Source organism: Nyctereutes procyonoides, unplaced genomic scaffold (assembly GCF_905146905.1).
Source record: "Nyctereutes procyonoides isolate TBG_1078 unplaced genomic scaffold, NYPRO_anot_genome, whole genome shotgun sequence".
Classification (NCBI taxonomy): Eukaryota; Metazoa; Chordata; class Mammalia; order Carnivora; family Canidae; genus Nyctereutes; species Nyctereutes procyonoides.
In genome coordinates this window covers 83,952,050-83,968,725 of record NW_026575125.1, presented here as the reverse complement: position 1 = coordinate 83,968,725, position 16,676 = coordinate 83,952,050, and positions in this window count along the sequence as shown.

Genomic DNA, 16,676 nt, shown 5'->3' with positions numbered 1-16,676 from the left:
ATATATATACCACATTTTCATCCATTCATCCATTGATGTACATTTCAATTGTTTCTGCATCTTGACTACTATAAATAGTTCTGTTATGAACATAGGAGTGCATGTACCTCTTTGAGAGCCTGATTTTGGATAAATACCCAATAGTGGTATTGCTGGATTATACAGTAGTTCTATTTTTTAATGGAACCTCCATACTATATGTTCCATTGCAGCTACACCTTTTTACATTCCTTTGCCAAGTTAATTTTGAACATGGAAGTGTTTGCTCAAAAAAATTAAAATTAAAAATAAAATTTGAAAAAAAAGGAAGTGTTTTCTCTTGGAAACTTTGTTAACTTCTCATAGAAAATAAGAATACCAAAGGACATACTTTGGGAGATACTATTTTAAGGCACCCTCGATTTTAACAAGAAAAAGAACAACTTCTAGGCTGAGTGCTACCTCAAAAGTATTCTTACATCATGTTAGATATATTCTATGTTTCACTACCAGACGTCCTGCCCTTGGAAAGTTCACAATCATTTAGAAAAGACAGAACCCATTCATATCTAACACTTAGAACAACAAGATTATATGCTCAAAGCTTCCATTTAAAAGACAAGTACATTCATTTTTGATAATGAAATAGTACAGAAAAGTTTTGCATTAAATATTCTCATTCAAAAGCTCTGAATTTGCTTTGGCTTGTAGGAAACACAAGCACAGGTGGCCTTCATTATCTGAGTATCTATTATCCAGGTCCCCGGAATTAAGAGGATATGAGGAGAGGGAACCTGGGTGGCTCAGTTGGTTAAGCATCTGCCTTCAGCTCAGGTTATGATCTCAGTGTCATGGGATTGGGCCTAGTGTCGGGCTTTCTGCTCAGTAGGGAGTTTGCTTCTCCCCCTGTGCTTTCCCTCTCTCAAATAAATAATCTTTTTTAAAAAGAAGATATGAGGAAAAGCAAGAGTCATTGTAATACAAATTATTGATAGATGAACTGGCCACCTATAAAATTAGTATCTACTCAAGCATCTTTTCCTGTCTAGTATGAACCTACATCAATCATCATCCACCAGATGTTCTGATATTGTCAGACAATACAAAGCAAATCAATTTCAAAGTGAAAATGCAAATCTTGCAAAACATATAGGATTTCATGCAGTTGATAAAAGTGATGCTGAAGAACTCCTCTGATCATATGCAACACCATTGACAGCTGAAGATCTGGTAGAGCAAGTCCAGTTAACAAAAGAAGAATGAAAAGGGGAAACTAACAAGGGTAATACCAAGAAAGATATATCAAAGAAAATAATTTGAATATCAAACGTTTAAGAGAAGGCCTGGGAAAATCAAAGTTCTTGATTATTTCAGTCTTTTAAGCATTTTGTTCCAAAAATTGTGCGGAACTGCAGGTTTTGCCCCAGTTCTGGTAAATTTTGGTGAGAACAAACTTGATTTTCATCTTTTTGTCTCCACATTATGAAAATGGGAACACTTTGTCATGATCAGATTTTGACTCCTATAGCTGTCATCACTAGTCCAGCAGAAAGTCCTTTACTCTGCCTGGAAAATTAGCCAAGCACATTGCATCTTCTCAGCTATTTTGAAAAACAATGGTTGTACTTGGAGGCTTCTTTGTTTACTTCAGTTTGCAAATATTCTAGACATCTGCAGGTGCCAAATATCTGAGCTCTAAATAAACAGGGTAGTATTCTACTTCATTTATCTCCCTTTCCAAGTGCAGTAGCTGGCAGAGTCCTGACAATTAGGTTGGTGCTTTAAAATTGATTCAATTGGGATCCCTGAGTGGCGCAGCGGTTTGGCGCCTGCCTTTGGCCCAGGGCGCAATACTGGAGACTCGGGATCGAATCCCACGTCGGGCTCCCGGTGAATGGAGCCTGCTCCTCCCTCTGCCTGTGTCTCTGCCTCTCTCTCTCTCTGTGTGTGTGACTATCATAAATAAATAAAAAATAAATAAAGATTATTTAAAATAGATTCAATTAATTTGAACCCCTTCCTTGAAGATTCACAAGCAAGAATGTTTGGCTACTTTGATTTCTGAAGCTTGAAAAACCAGTCCCAAGACACTTAACAACTATATACTTGTTCAACAAAGAACAACTAGGCTCTCTCTCATTTTAAGAACTTTGTAGATGCTGACACCTATAAGGATGGAATCAGTGACCCTTGGGCAATATGACAACTTGAATATATAGATGTCAAGAGAGTCCCTTTTTTAACAAATACATGCCATTTAGATGTACTATCACTAAAGTAAACTATTTAGTATCATTCATAAAGTACAACAAATGTATTAATGTATTTTTATTTAAAATGTTTATTTGAGGGATCCCTGGGTGGTGCAGTGGTTTGGCACCTGCCTTTGGCCCAGGGCGCGATCCTGGAGACCCGGGATCGAATCCCACGTCGGGCTCCCGGTGCATGGAGCCTGTTTCTCCCTCTGCCTGTGTCTCTGCCTCTCTCTCTCTCTCTCTGTGTGTGTGTGTGTGACTATCATAAATAAATAAAGAAAAAAAATATTTAAAAAAAATAAAATAAAATGTTTATTTGAAAAATAAATAAATAAAATAAAATAAAATGTTTATTTGATGAGCACTGAAAAATGTATAGAATTGTTGGATTCTAATGCAGTACACCTGAAACTGATATAACGCTATGTCAACTATAGTTCAATTTTTAAAAAGACCAAGCAATAAAATGAAATATGTTTAAATTTATTTTACTATTCTTAGTGAAATGTCTGAAAGGACTTTTTATTGACAAACTTGGCACAGAGATTCATGATTACCATATTTACTTAAAAATTTCCCCCTTTGGGGGGTGCCTGAGTGGCTCAGTTGGTTAAGTGTTTGACTCTTGGTTTCAGCTCAGGTCATGGTCTCAGGGTCATGAGATCGAGCCCTGCATCAAACTCTGCAACCAACAAGGAGTCTGCTTGAGATTGTCTCTCTCCCTCTTCCTCTGGCCCTCCTCCTATCCATGAGCTCTCTCTTGCTCTCTCTCTCTCTCTCTCTCTCTCTCTCAAATAAATAAGTAAAATCTTTTTAAAAATGTCCCCCTTTGAGGAGGCATTTTATTCATACTAAAGGACTCTATGAAGATGAATCCCAAAATCACTGCTATTCCTAGAAGTATAATTTCCTCCATGGATATGTTTTTAAAGGCATAATCAAGGCAACGAAAGAGGCCTAAACAATTATTATCTTCCTTTACATTCAGCAGAATTGTTTATACCTTCTTAACTGTTCTGACCAAGCAAGCCTTTAGTGGGGTTACTCCTAGTAAACACGGTGCCTGCCCAGGAGGGAAATCAGATGAAATAATTCATTTATTTTTCTTCATCACTGGGGAAGAGAAATTATGAGGAAAGAGCATTTTACAAGAAAAGGAAGTAAGGATCAAAATTGCATCGGCCTTCAATCAACAATTGATGACTCCCTTCATTAAATGTATGGAAACTTCCAGGATATTGCTGGCTACACCAGAAATTTCTATTAAAAGTAGCAATTCTAGGGATCCCTGGGTGGCGCAGTGGTTTGGCGCCTGCCTTTGGCCCAGGGCGCGATCCTGGAGACCCAGGATCGAATCCCATGTCGGGCTCCCGGTGCATGGAGCCTGCTTCTCCCTCTGCCTGTGTCTCTGCCTCTCTCTCTCATTCTGTGTGACTATCATAAATAAATAAAAAAATTAAAAAAGTAGCAATTCTCAAATGTTCTCATTATTCAAGAAAAAACAAGCAAGACAAAGCCAAATGCTTCTTCAAGCAAAGACAAAGTTGTACCATCCCTACCCACTCCCACGTCCTTCTGCATTCCCTGTGATCCATCATGCAGCCAGCATCATTTATTGAGCATCTTACTATTTACCTGCCATTTTAAACTTGGATTTTGAAATGGTTTAAAGATCAATTAGTGTCCAGAAAACTTCAGGTTCTCTAAGATCTTCAAAATTCTTATGGCATCCAGAAAGTTCTTAGAGTTATTTCTTTCACAGGAGTTTCCTAATGTCTGATATTTTAGCTCATGTTTCACTTACTCAGAGGACATCCAAAGTAAATGCTAATTTGAAAAAAAAGAAGAAGCATTGGACTCAGACCTCTTTTTGGCTTTGCTATAAAAATATAATCCTGAGAGGAATATAAGTCCTCAGTGTGCCACGTGTTGAAGTAAAGAAACATTCATCAAACTCATTTCCTGCAGAGCAAACCCTCCCACATCATTCAGTCCAGCCACAACATCTGGATAATTGGCCCCAGCCTGGTGGGAGACACACACACACACAGGATTTCTGGATAATTCTTGATCATTAAGCATACAAACTCTCCTCAGTTCTCACCTTGAATGTCTTTTCTCCCTTCTGACTTGTTTAAAATCTGTAGTTTCAGCTGCTCACCAACTATCAGAGCATCTGAAGAAATTAAAAATGATGCTGAATGAAATGAGCTCTCATTAAGAAAAATATGAAAATCCAGAAGTGATATGAAACTTTCTTTTACTTGTGGTGATGCAGATGATATTCTCTCTCCTTCCTAGGCATTACTTAGAAGGGTTTAATTAACTCAACTCTTCCTGTACAGTTCTTTGGAGCCCTAGAATGAAGAAAAGACATTCTAAATCCTTTTCCTACTGATCTTATAAAAAGGAAAACCCAATGCTTACCACTGTTAGATTAAACAAATCATTAGGATCAGAGTTTCCCAACAGCCCAGAGTATTTACTTTTTGAGATTTCAGAGGAAGTTTAACATAGGTTAACATAGTTGCCTATGTTAAATTTCCAATCCTCATATAATTATATGAATAGCTTATAAAATTCCTTTAGCTTATAGGTCTTATTACAATCAGTACTTTTTTAAAAAAGATTTTATTTATTCATGAGACAGAGAGAGAGAGAGAGAGAGAGTGGCAGAGACACAGGCAGAGGGAGAAGCAGGCTCCATGCAGGGAGCCTGATGTGGGATTCGATCCAGGGTCTCCAGGATCATGCCCTGGGCCGAAAGCAGGCACCAAACCGCTGAGCCATCCAGGGATCCCCAAATCAGTACGTTACACAGTGTGTGGCACGTAGTAGGTTTTCAATAAACATTTAATTGATTTACTGAATGATTGATTAATTAATTAAAGACTGGCTTTATGCTCGCAAAATGCTTTAGGAATCATCTGGTGGAAATTTTATGGCCAAGGCTGATATTCAGCTAATATGCACAATTACAGCCTTAAAAGTTTTCAGGACTGGCAGAGTCACCTTGACTATCGGTATTCATTGTGTTCTGATTGTTAACTTTTTTAAAAGATTTTATTTATTTATTCATGAGAGAGAGAGAGAGAGAGAATGAGAGAGAGGCAGAGACACAAGCAGAGGGAAGAGGGAGAAACCGGCTCCATGCCGGGAGCCCAACATGGGACTCAATCCCGGGACTCCAGGATCATGCCCTGGGCCAAGGTCAGGCGCTGAACTGCTGAGTCACCCAGGGATCCCCCTGATTGTTAAATATTTTTAATACTTCTTTTAGCAACATGATGTCATAGCACAAGAGAAATATATCTATATGTATATCTATATATCTATATAGATTTTTTTTTTGCTTTGAACATGTCTTCATAAACTGTTTAGGATTCAGGCCCTTTCTTCTGAATAACAGTGACTGGGTTTATCTGAGTTTAGAAATGGTCAAGGAACAAGTAGAGAAGTGAAACTATCAGGAATAGGGGCAGGCATGGGGGTTGGGGATGAAATCATTGTATCATGCCTGGTTTTAAAGATGGAGACTAGGATGTCAAGATATGGTTTTCCAGAGGTGAAAGTGTCAGGGACACAGGAAGTCAGAGTTAGATTGCTATTTATATGTTAAGAACAAGGAGGTGAGATATCTTTTCAAAATCCTGTTTTCATTTCCTTTGGGTATATACCTACAAGTGGAATTTCTGGATTGTATTGCATTTCTATTTTAAATTTTTTGAGGAACCTTTGTATTACTTTCCATAGTTGTTGACCAATTTATATTCCCATCAACAGTGTATAAGGGTTCCCTTTTCACCACATCCTCTCCAGCACCTGTTGTCTCCTGTCTTCTTAATGACTTTAACAGGTGTGAGGTGATATCTCACTGTGAATTTGATTTGCATTTCCTTGATGATTAGCTATACTGATCATTTTTTCATGTACTTGTTAGCAATTTTGATGTCCTTTTTGGAAAAATATTTGTTTAGTTCTTCTGACCATCTTTCATCAAATTGTTACAACCCCATCAATGGATGAATGATTTTTAAAAAGTTGTAAATATTCTTGGAATATTCGATGGAATATTCTTCAGTCATCAGAAAGGACAATATCCTGCTATTTGTAACAACATGGATGGATTTGAAGCACATTATGCTAAGTGATATAAGTAAGACAGAGAAAGACAAGTATTGTATAATAACACTTCTATGTGGAATCTAAAAAAAAGTAAATCTGAAAAAAAAAACAGAGAGTAAAAATGGTGGTTACCAGGGAAGAGGGAGCACAGATGGATACTGATGCTATCTGAGGGTATGAACTTGCAATGAGTCCTAAATAAGTCATAGAGCTCTAATATACAGTGTAATAGTTATGGACAACAATATTGTACTCTAATTATGTAATGTGATAAATATCACTATAATTACAACACATTACAATATATAAATTTATCAAAGTAAAACCTTCAATTTACCCAATGTTATATGCAAAATTTAGTCAATTTTTAAAATGGAACAAGGGAGTTCAGAAGCACAGGCAATAACAAGACTGATCACAAGAGGCCCACCCTGTCTCCATCAGAGTTCAGCTCTGCTGACATTCAGCACCCACTCTTGGTCAGGTTAACCACGTGTTTCCCCATCAGCCTATTCCCCTACTAAGGCCTAAATAACATCTCAAATATTGACTGTCAGCTAAATAGAAACTTTCAGTTTATTCCCTTTAAGAACTACTGAATTTTCCTCTTCCAGGAAGCAAGGCAATGTTTTTATACAATGCATGTGTCGTAGTGAAGGAGTGGTACTCCAAGACTAGGTTAGTGTTGTAAAGGCAAATGTGCCAAGATATTCCATTTTACCTTGAAATAGACTTTTTATTTTATTTTTTGAAAGATTTTATTTATTCATGAGAGACAGAGGGACAGGCAGAGACATAGGCAGAGGGAGAAACAGGCTCCCTGCAGGGAGCCCGATGTGGGACTCGATCCCAGGACCCTGGGATCACAACCTGAACCAAAGGCAGATGCTCAGAGGCACCCAGGTGCCCTGAAATAGACTTTTTAAATACTATGCAGACTCATAAAGTGTTCTTGGCCTTTCCCAGGTTACAAATGCATGCCATTTTAATATATTTCATCTTACTAAAGTCATTGGAGATCAACCTACTGTATAAAATTGTCAAAGTACTAAAGAAGTACATTTCTACCCTTCATTCATTAATGTAAATGTCGAAATCCTAATCAACAGCTCCCAGTGCCTACAGCCCTGAGAAACACCATCAAACTCAATATTGCTTGATGATTTCTTCAATAATATTCTGCAGAATCACCTTCTATATGGAGAACATGGTAAAACTCCTGACTGGATTCAATTTGACATTTTTAATGGCCCAGAAAAAGCTTCTTGATGGTGAAATAGTATTGCTAAATGTTTCCTAAATCAAAAGGGTAGTTAACAATATTAATCCTGCTCAAAATATGCAGAGTTCTGACCAACCGAGTCAACAGATCACAGATAGCAAACTCTACAGGTCATTTCAAATATACCAACCTCTGTTCTGGCTCTGGAGGATTATATTAAAGTTGTATTTGCTGACTCAAAGTTATAGAATGTAGATTCTCAAAAAGGAAGGGCCATTCTTGGACTTTGCCTTTCAAAATCCATTTTTAAATGTCCTATCAGTATCACATAATCTCACATTACCTTACTTCAAGTAAGCATTTATGCTTCAAGGTAACAAAAGACAGAAGTTGTAGCATATTCAGAGAGTTGACAGCAAGACATTTCTGAATATTACAATACTTGCAGCAGTACGAAACAGTGGCCATGGTATAGAGGCATGGCCCTAACCTGTTAAGGCACTTTCCACAACTTTGTTTCAAAGGCCCATTCTCCAAGGTTATTGACCTTCAGAAATAAAATAATGACAGTCGATGTGGCTGGAAGCTTCCCCAGATATTTGTAGTGTGGCTCCTCCACAGAGATGCTTGCACTTGTTACAGTTAGAGGGTGGAACAGAAACCTATTAGGAAGTAACTAGATAAACATCCTTGGAAGTACTGTTTTAGAAGGTGATAACAAAATTTCCTAAAGTGTCTTCCAGAAAACTGGGAGGTTATAGGAAGTCCATGCTATAGACACCATTTATATGTACTTATCACCCACCTCCTTCTGCCAAGTACTTAAAGTCATAAGCATAGATAAAAGAAGAAAAATCAAATAGTTTAAAGAAACAGAGCAAATGGAAAGTAGTAAAAATTGGGTGGGGGAGGAGACAGGCCACCAGAAATAGACACCTATGCTTCTATGGAGCTATTGAAAGTGGGCTTCAGATTTGGTTTTAAGTGATCAGCCCAAGTGAAGAAGGAAACTTATCAGTTATAAAATTTAATGTGGGCAGGAAAATAACTATCTGAATGCAACCTTTGCATCTATATGCTTGAGAGTTAAAATTATATCTTTACAATTGAACAAAATGTGGTAGCATCTGAGTCTCAAGAACTCATATCCAAATGATTATAATAATACTGTTCATCCCAAATGCACTAAACACAAAGGACAGAGATGTTAAACGGTAATTCTAAAATCCATGAAAAATAAGCTTGATAGTTGAATGAGTTCTCAAAAATCAAAACATCTTCCTTTATAAAAACAAAAAAGTAAAAAGACTTGAAACCCTCAGAAATCAAAATTCAGATTTCAAACCACACATCGAAGTTTTTAATGAGTTCTTTTGCTGCCAAAGAGCAGAATGAAAGGGAAAAACCATAAAGAACTGCAAAGGAAAAAAATCAGCTTTTGTTGTAAACTGGCCAATATAAAAGCTACAGGCCATCCCAGAATTGAGGGAAGCACCAAGTATTAAATGATCCAGATTTAAAATGGCAAGAGCTCAAAAAAATTACTCCAGTGAAGCAAGCAAGAAGAAGATCTTGAGGATGAAATCTAGATGTTATGGGCACCTGGGTGGCTCAGTGGTTGAGCGTCTGCCTTTGGCTCAGGTCATGGTCCCAGGGTCCTGGGATCGCGTCTCACATCGGGCTCCCCGCAGGGAGCCTGCTTCTCACTCTTCCTATGTCTCTGCCTCTCTCTCTGTCTCTCACTAATAAATAAATAAAATCTTTAAAAAAAAAAGAAATCTAGGGGTTAAAAGCTGTGGAAGTAAAAACACCTAGAAATTCTAAGCACTCTTATAACAGAAACATCTTCATACTGAAGATCTCCCCCCCACACACACACACACCACACTTGCTGATTATAAAATAGTGCTGTCGGGGCTGGATGAGTGTTGTGTATTTAAGAAGCCTAGTGTCGGGATCCCTGGGTGGCGCAGTGGTTTGGCGCCTGTCTTTGGCCCGGGGCGCGATCCTGGAGACCCGGGATCGAATCCCATGTCGGGCTCCCGGTGCATGGAGCCTGCTTCTCCCTCTGACTGTGTCTCTGCCTCTCTCTCTCTCTCTCTCTCTCTCTGTGACTGTCATAAATAAAAAAAAAGAAGCTTAGTGTCATTGATTTGTATGCTAGAGGAGATGGGGACTACATGCTTGTGCAGTTCTTAGCTCTAGCCAATTCTATCATTCAGCTTCTTTCTGTTATAAGAATCCCAAAACTCTACAGAATATGAACCAAATCAACTTGAAACTTTTGGCTCAGATTCAGTCCAGTTGCTCCCATGCAGACATAGAGTGAATCCTTTTCTTTTGAAAAAAACAAAAAACTAAAAACATGATGAGGCAAAAAAAAAATTAAAGCACACTCAAAAAAACTCATTAAAGATGTTTAACACATGCTGATTAAATTCAAACACTGGACCCCACAGGGCTACAAATGTAATAGTGACATTTGCAAGGTGTGTGTGTCCATAAACCAGTAATTTACACTTGTGAATTACTATCATGAAAACACTGAAGCCTCTCTTCTCCCAGACTTGGAAATGGTATTGCCTTAGCATTGAGAGAATAAATGAAATAAAATTAATTATGCTCTGCCAACATGACTATTGACAATAACGAACATTCTTAGAATCTGGCATGATTTTACACCATTTTATAAAAGTGTCTCTTAGTTCTTAAAAGATTTGTCTCTATTATTAGAGCTTTAGTATTAACGACTGAAATTATAAATATACAAAATATTCTTCAGAAATAATTTCAGAACCCAAGGAATATGTGAAACCCTTAGCCAAAGGCAAAGGCCAATGGGCCCACTCATCTAGCCTATAGAACAGAGGTAAAGCATTCTGTAGAGTTGATCCCGGTCTTTCTGGTTCAAATCCTTAGCCCCACCTATCCTCTCCAACACCAAGGATACTTAGACCACCTGACACAAGGTCTCTCATCGCCCCTCCCTTCTATCCCCAAACCTCACCTTGGCCATACTTTCCTTTCCTAAATCACAGAGTATTAGGTGCTCCACTTGTACTCTTTTCTTCCCAACCTATTTCTTTCTTTAAAAGATTGTATTTATTAATTTGAGAGAGAGCACGAACAAGTGAATGAGTGAGTGAGAGAGAGAGAAAGAGAGTATAAGCAGGGGGAGCAGCAGAGGTAGAGGGAGAAGCTGACTCCCCACTGAGTACCGAACCCGATGTGGGACTCCATCCAAGGACCCTGATCATGACCTGAGCCGAAGGCAGACGCTGAACCCACTGAGCCACTCAGATGCCCCCGTTCCTAGTTCTTTTTTTAAAAAAAATCTATTTATTTATGATAGTCAGAGAGAGAGAGAGAGAGAGAGAGAGAGAGAGGTAGAGACATAGGCAGAGGGAGAAGCAGGCTCCATGCACCGGGAGCCCGATATGGGATTCGATCCCGGGTCTCCAGGATCGCGCCCTAAGCCAAAGGCAGGCACCAAACCGTTGCACCACCCAGGGATCCCTTTTTTATTTTTTTTAAATTTATTTATTTATGATACCGATCCTAGTTCTTATTCCATCAGTCCACCCTTCTTCGGGGAGCATCTTCAATCTCTTCTTCTCTATTGCTCTCTTCTCTCTACATTAAAAACATGCCCAGGTCACCCACCCCTCCAAGTTTTTTTCCTTAAAAAAAAAAACCTGTGACTTTGTGACTTCTTTCAGTTACTATCCTAATTCTCCCACCTGTGATATAAGCATTTCCTCAACTGGCACCTCCCTTCTTCTCATCATACAATTGTTTTTTACCTTTAGCAATATTTTTTTTAAGTTTTCCTTATTTATTCATGAGAGACGGACAGAGAGAGAGGCAGAGACATAGGCAGAGGGAGAAGCAGGCTCCTCGCAGGGAGTCTGATGTGGGACTTGATCTCGGACTCTGGGATCACGCCCTGAGCCAAAGGCAGGCATTCAACCACTGAGCCACCCAGGCATCCCGCCTTTTGCAATCTGAACTGCCGTCGTGAAAACTCCCCTTTCCAGTGTCCTTTTCATTCACTCACTTAACAGGTATACATTGACCACTTACCATTAGTCAGGCACCATGCTAGGAAAATGAATGTATATACTGAAAACCTCAATTCTTGTTATGGGGAAGCAATGAAACAAAAATGAATAGACTAATCATCCCTGTTTCCTCTGCAGATGTATTGGAAACTGTTGACCATCACTTGTCTTTTGTGTAGATATTCTAGTTCTACTTCTTGAACCCTCCTCTATTGGCTTTGCTAGTTCCTTCTCTAACTCCAGTTGGTGGGTTTGCTCCAAGATTCAGGCTTGAAGTCCTTTTCACATTCTGTACTCTTTCCCAAGGTACTCTCTTTCCTCTTCTGACTTCAGCTTTCATCTATGTCACTTCCATTACAATCCAATTACTCTCCTAAAACGCCATTGTACAATTGTACATTTCAGCTAAATTGTTGGATAGCACTACATATTACTTGACCAGCACATTAAACTCAGTCTACCAAAAAGAAACCAGCAGTTGTTCTTCCAGACTTCCATTTACGTGCCAATAAAAATCTTCTAGAATATTAATAATGAAAAAAAAATAATAATAGAAAACACTGAGCACTAAGTGCCAAGCACTGTTATATAGTGATATACATTTAGCATCACACAAATCTCATAATAACTTTACAGAACAGACATTGTCATTATCATAATTTAATGGAAAAGGAAACTGACACTCCAAAAATTAAATAACTTGCGCAAAGTTAATAGCAAGGAAGGAAGGAAGGCAAACTTCAAACCCAAACACACTACGCTAAACTCCTAAGGACTGGTAAGCAAAAATCCAAGCAGCAGGAACTAACTCTGCAATGATTCATTTTCACCCAGTCCATTTTGCTGAATGTCAAGGACATCATGATCCAGCAGCCAGGGTTGTAAGAAATTGGAGAAAAGAATATTCTAATACTATTTTCTTTCTTTAATGAGTACCAGTGAGACATTTGAATATCTCCCTCACTGTACAATATGAATAATGCTTCTGAGTCCACTGATTCATTCGTTTACTACACATTGGTGAAAGTAGCTCTGATAAGTCTAAATTGTACTAGAATTCGAGGTCAATCTGCAACATGCCACGAAAATACAGAGCAAGAAACAATTGAGAAGACTCTTATGAACATGGTGCTTCTGAATTTTCATGACCATAAACAGTTTGGCATGATAACTCAGTGATTCTCCTTGTACTCTTTGATCATAAGGGCATTAAAGACTCCCTTTTAATGTCAATACAAGTTGTGACATATGACCCTAACAAGAAATGTCGTCACATTAGTTCTTCTTAAATGGTGAAGAGAAGAAATACGTTGAGATTTATCCAACCTATGTATACCTCAAACCTATTCTATACTACAGAGGCCCCAAAGAAACAGACCAGGGAAAACAAACATATCCTGACTCAGCTAAGGTGCACAATGATGATAATTCATATCTACTCCAATACTCCAAACTTCAAAATATGCTCACAAAGAGACATCATATCAATTTATATAAAAGAGAACAGAAACTTTGCTTTCAGCAGAATAATAAACTGTACTAAGTCTATCTTTTAGGCACCTGTCCAGGCCCCTCATGTTATAACCTCAAGTCTACCCACACACCTTTCTGTCATGTTCATCTCATTCTACATATCTTCTGGACTTTTCTTTTGTCCCTATCACCAATCTTCCAACTCAGAAGAGTGGGTCTTTCAGAAAGAACATACTTCACTAATCCATTCATTCAAGAAAGATTTCTTGAACTCCTACTATGTCCCAGGCACTAAGCTAGATGTTAGGAATTAAACTGTAGAAACAGAAGCTTGCTCCACCACCAACAGGAAACACTGTAAGTTGCACAAGATGTAAATGTCCTGGCCCCATCTTATTGGCTCATCATATCAGATTTGTCCCTCCCAACTCCAGTTTTTGTTTGCCCTTATTAGACTTAGAGATAGTTTCTGAACTCAGGGATCAGGGTTTGGTTCATCAGCATTCTACTTTTAGACTATATCCACTCTTTGGCACCCTGTCTAGTGTCTATTCACAGAAGCTGCCAATCTGGCTTTGAAGTAGAAACTTCAACAGTAAGAGCTCAACTGGTTTGTAAGCCCACGATAGATACTAAGATACCTGACTTCTGTCTTTGAATTCCTGCTCTTACATCTTTTTTTCAGTTCAGTTATCCTCTCATATGTACTGGTCTTATTTTCCCCTTCCATCCTTCTTGCTTCACCCTTTTTGTCCTCTGGCCTGTACCCTTTAAAACCCTGGTAATCTACACTGGTAATCTCCCAAGTCACTCTTTGATAGAGCCTGAAAACCCATCACACACTTCTTGATGGACTGTGCATATTTTCCAGACTTCCTGGATACCAAGGCTGACATAGTTGACATGGAATCCAGCTAGTCCAATCAAAGATATCTACTTCAGTGAAGTCCTTAAAAACATCATCCTCTGGGTCATTTGCACATCGTGGTCATCATCATTGTTGGGCAAAGATCTAAGCTTCCTACTTTGGTAGATGTAAGGCTTTGGATTCTGGTCCTCTCCAGAGGTTTGGGAAACCTCCCAAATTCCATGGCATAAGAAGATCCCCATATTCACTTGATGGGATGAGCACTGAGTGTTATACTATATGTTGGCAAATTGAATTTAAATTTAAAAATTAATTAAAAAAAGAATTATAACTTTAAGGGTTAAACATGGCCTGTTACATAACAGGCTCTAGATAAATGCTAAAACAAACAAACAAACAAACAACAAAAAAGATGTCCATATTGCCTCAGTGGAAGACTGGACCCTAGCCCTCAAACACTCCCCAGCAACAATGTATTGCAGTAGAATGAATACTAGACTGGATATCAGAAAGTCTGGGTTCTCCTCTTATGCCACTGATTTACTTCGAGACTATGGGCAAGTTCTTTGGAGGCAGGCTTCTGGTAACTCACACACAGAATGTAGAGACCATTCTAAGTCATACTCCATTTTCAGCTCACGATGTCCACAAATCTGTTTCTGCAGCCTCTGTAACCAATAAGAGAGATTTTTGTAGCCATTTTATTCTGTTTGGGAAGCCACATGTTTATGGTTCCTAGACCACTGTGGCTGTGCTGGGTAGAGCTATGTACATAAAAACAAACAAACAAAGCCAAACAAAACAGAAGCATCAAGATAAAATGTGGGCTGCAGGTGCTTCTGTTTCACATTCAGACACAACAAAATTCCAGCAGAGCAGAGCTCACAGTGGTCAGTGTCCTGGAAACCGCCGCCTGAGAGTGTTACAAGAACCACCAGTAAACAGAAATTTCACAGAGGAAGACATAGACATGGCCAACAAGTACATGAGGAAATGCTCCACATCATTTGCCATCAGGGAAATACAAATCAAAACCACAATGAGATACCACCTCACACCAGTGAGAATGGGGAAAATGAACAAAGCAGGAAACCACAAATGTTGGAGAGGATGTGGAGAAAGGGGAACCCTCCTGCACTGTTGGTGGGAATGTGAACTGGTGCAGCCACTCTGGAAGACTGTGTGGAGGTTCCTCAAAGAATTAAAAATAGACCTGCCCTACGACCCAGCAATTGCACTGTTAGGGATTTACCCCAAAGATACAAATGCAATGAAATGCCGGGACACCTGCACCCCGATGTTTCTAGCAGCAATGTCCACAATAGCTAAACTTGGAAGAAGCCTCGGTGTCCATCAAAAGATGAATGGATAAAGAAGATGTGGTCTATGTATACAATGGAATATTACTCAGCCATTAGAAATGACAAATACCCACCATTTGCTTCCACTTGGATGGAACTGAAGGGTATTATGCTGAGTGAAATAAGTCAATTTGAGAAGGACAAACATTATATGGTCTCATTCATTTGGGGAATATAAAAAATAGTGAAAGGGAATAAAGGGGAAAGGAGAAAAAATGAGTGGGAAATATCAGAAAGGGAGACGAACATGAAAGACTCCTAACTCTGGGAAATGAACTAGGGGTGGTGGAAGGGGAGGTGGGCGGGGGTGACTGGGTGACAAGCACTGAGGTAGGCACTTGACGGGATGAGCACTGGATGTTATTCTATATGTTGGCAATTGAACACCAATAAAAAATAAATTTATTTAAAAAAAAAAAGAACCACCAGTAAAGCAGTAAACCGAAAGCACCCTGGTAGCTGAAGGAGGTAACAGAAGTGCAGAGGCCCCTCTGCAGACGAGTTTCTTCCTTTCATTGAACCACTCCAGTAGCAGGAACCAAACCGCACCCCCCTGAGACATTTAAACGATGTTCATATTTTAGCACTTGAACATCAGCTCTGGGAAGACCTAAAATGGGGCTAAGTGAAAATCGGCTAACATTTGCCTTGACATTGTCAGTGGCCTTTCTCTAATGTCAAAGATGGATTTGCATAATGATGCTGCAAGCTTGGGGAAAAACTGCGCACAGCAGGAGGTTTCCTGGCTGGCTTTATGGTTCAGGTTAGCTCAGCGGTGACTCTCAAGATGAAGAAAATCTCCTTTCAGAAATGCACCCAGTGCACAGGTTCTCAGACAGAAGAGTAACAGCCTAATGACCATTTAACTCACAACCTGATTTCTAACTTATAATTAAGATTGGCCCGATAAGCAACCAATTGACTGGGCAACCTTTTGCTTTGGTATCAAAGGGGCTTCAGAGAAGAGAGAGACCCAGCGATGTTACCTCATAAATCTCTTCTTGATTAAAATTCTTTTTAAGCTGGCCAGATGCCTGATAGAGGCCAACTTCTAAAGACTGCCTCTGTAACAGGTGTGTGAGATTGTGCAATCCTCTCTTTCCAAGGTCACTACCAGTCATAAAATGTCTCTCTCGACTGTGTCCATAAGGGAAAAATGCTGAACTAGCTGAGGCCCCTTCAGTCACCATCTATTCAGTGCCCCCCCTTTCATGGGGGGGCACCAAATAACCTCAGGCTCTTTCCCAAGTGCTTTCTCCTGATCCACCCCTGCTCTCACAAAAGGTTTGAGGACCCTTCTCCTAGTCCCTGAGGACTACCCTACAGGATCAC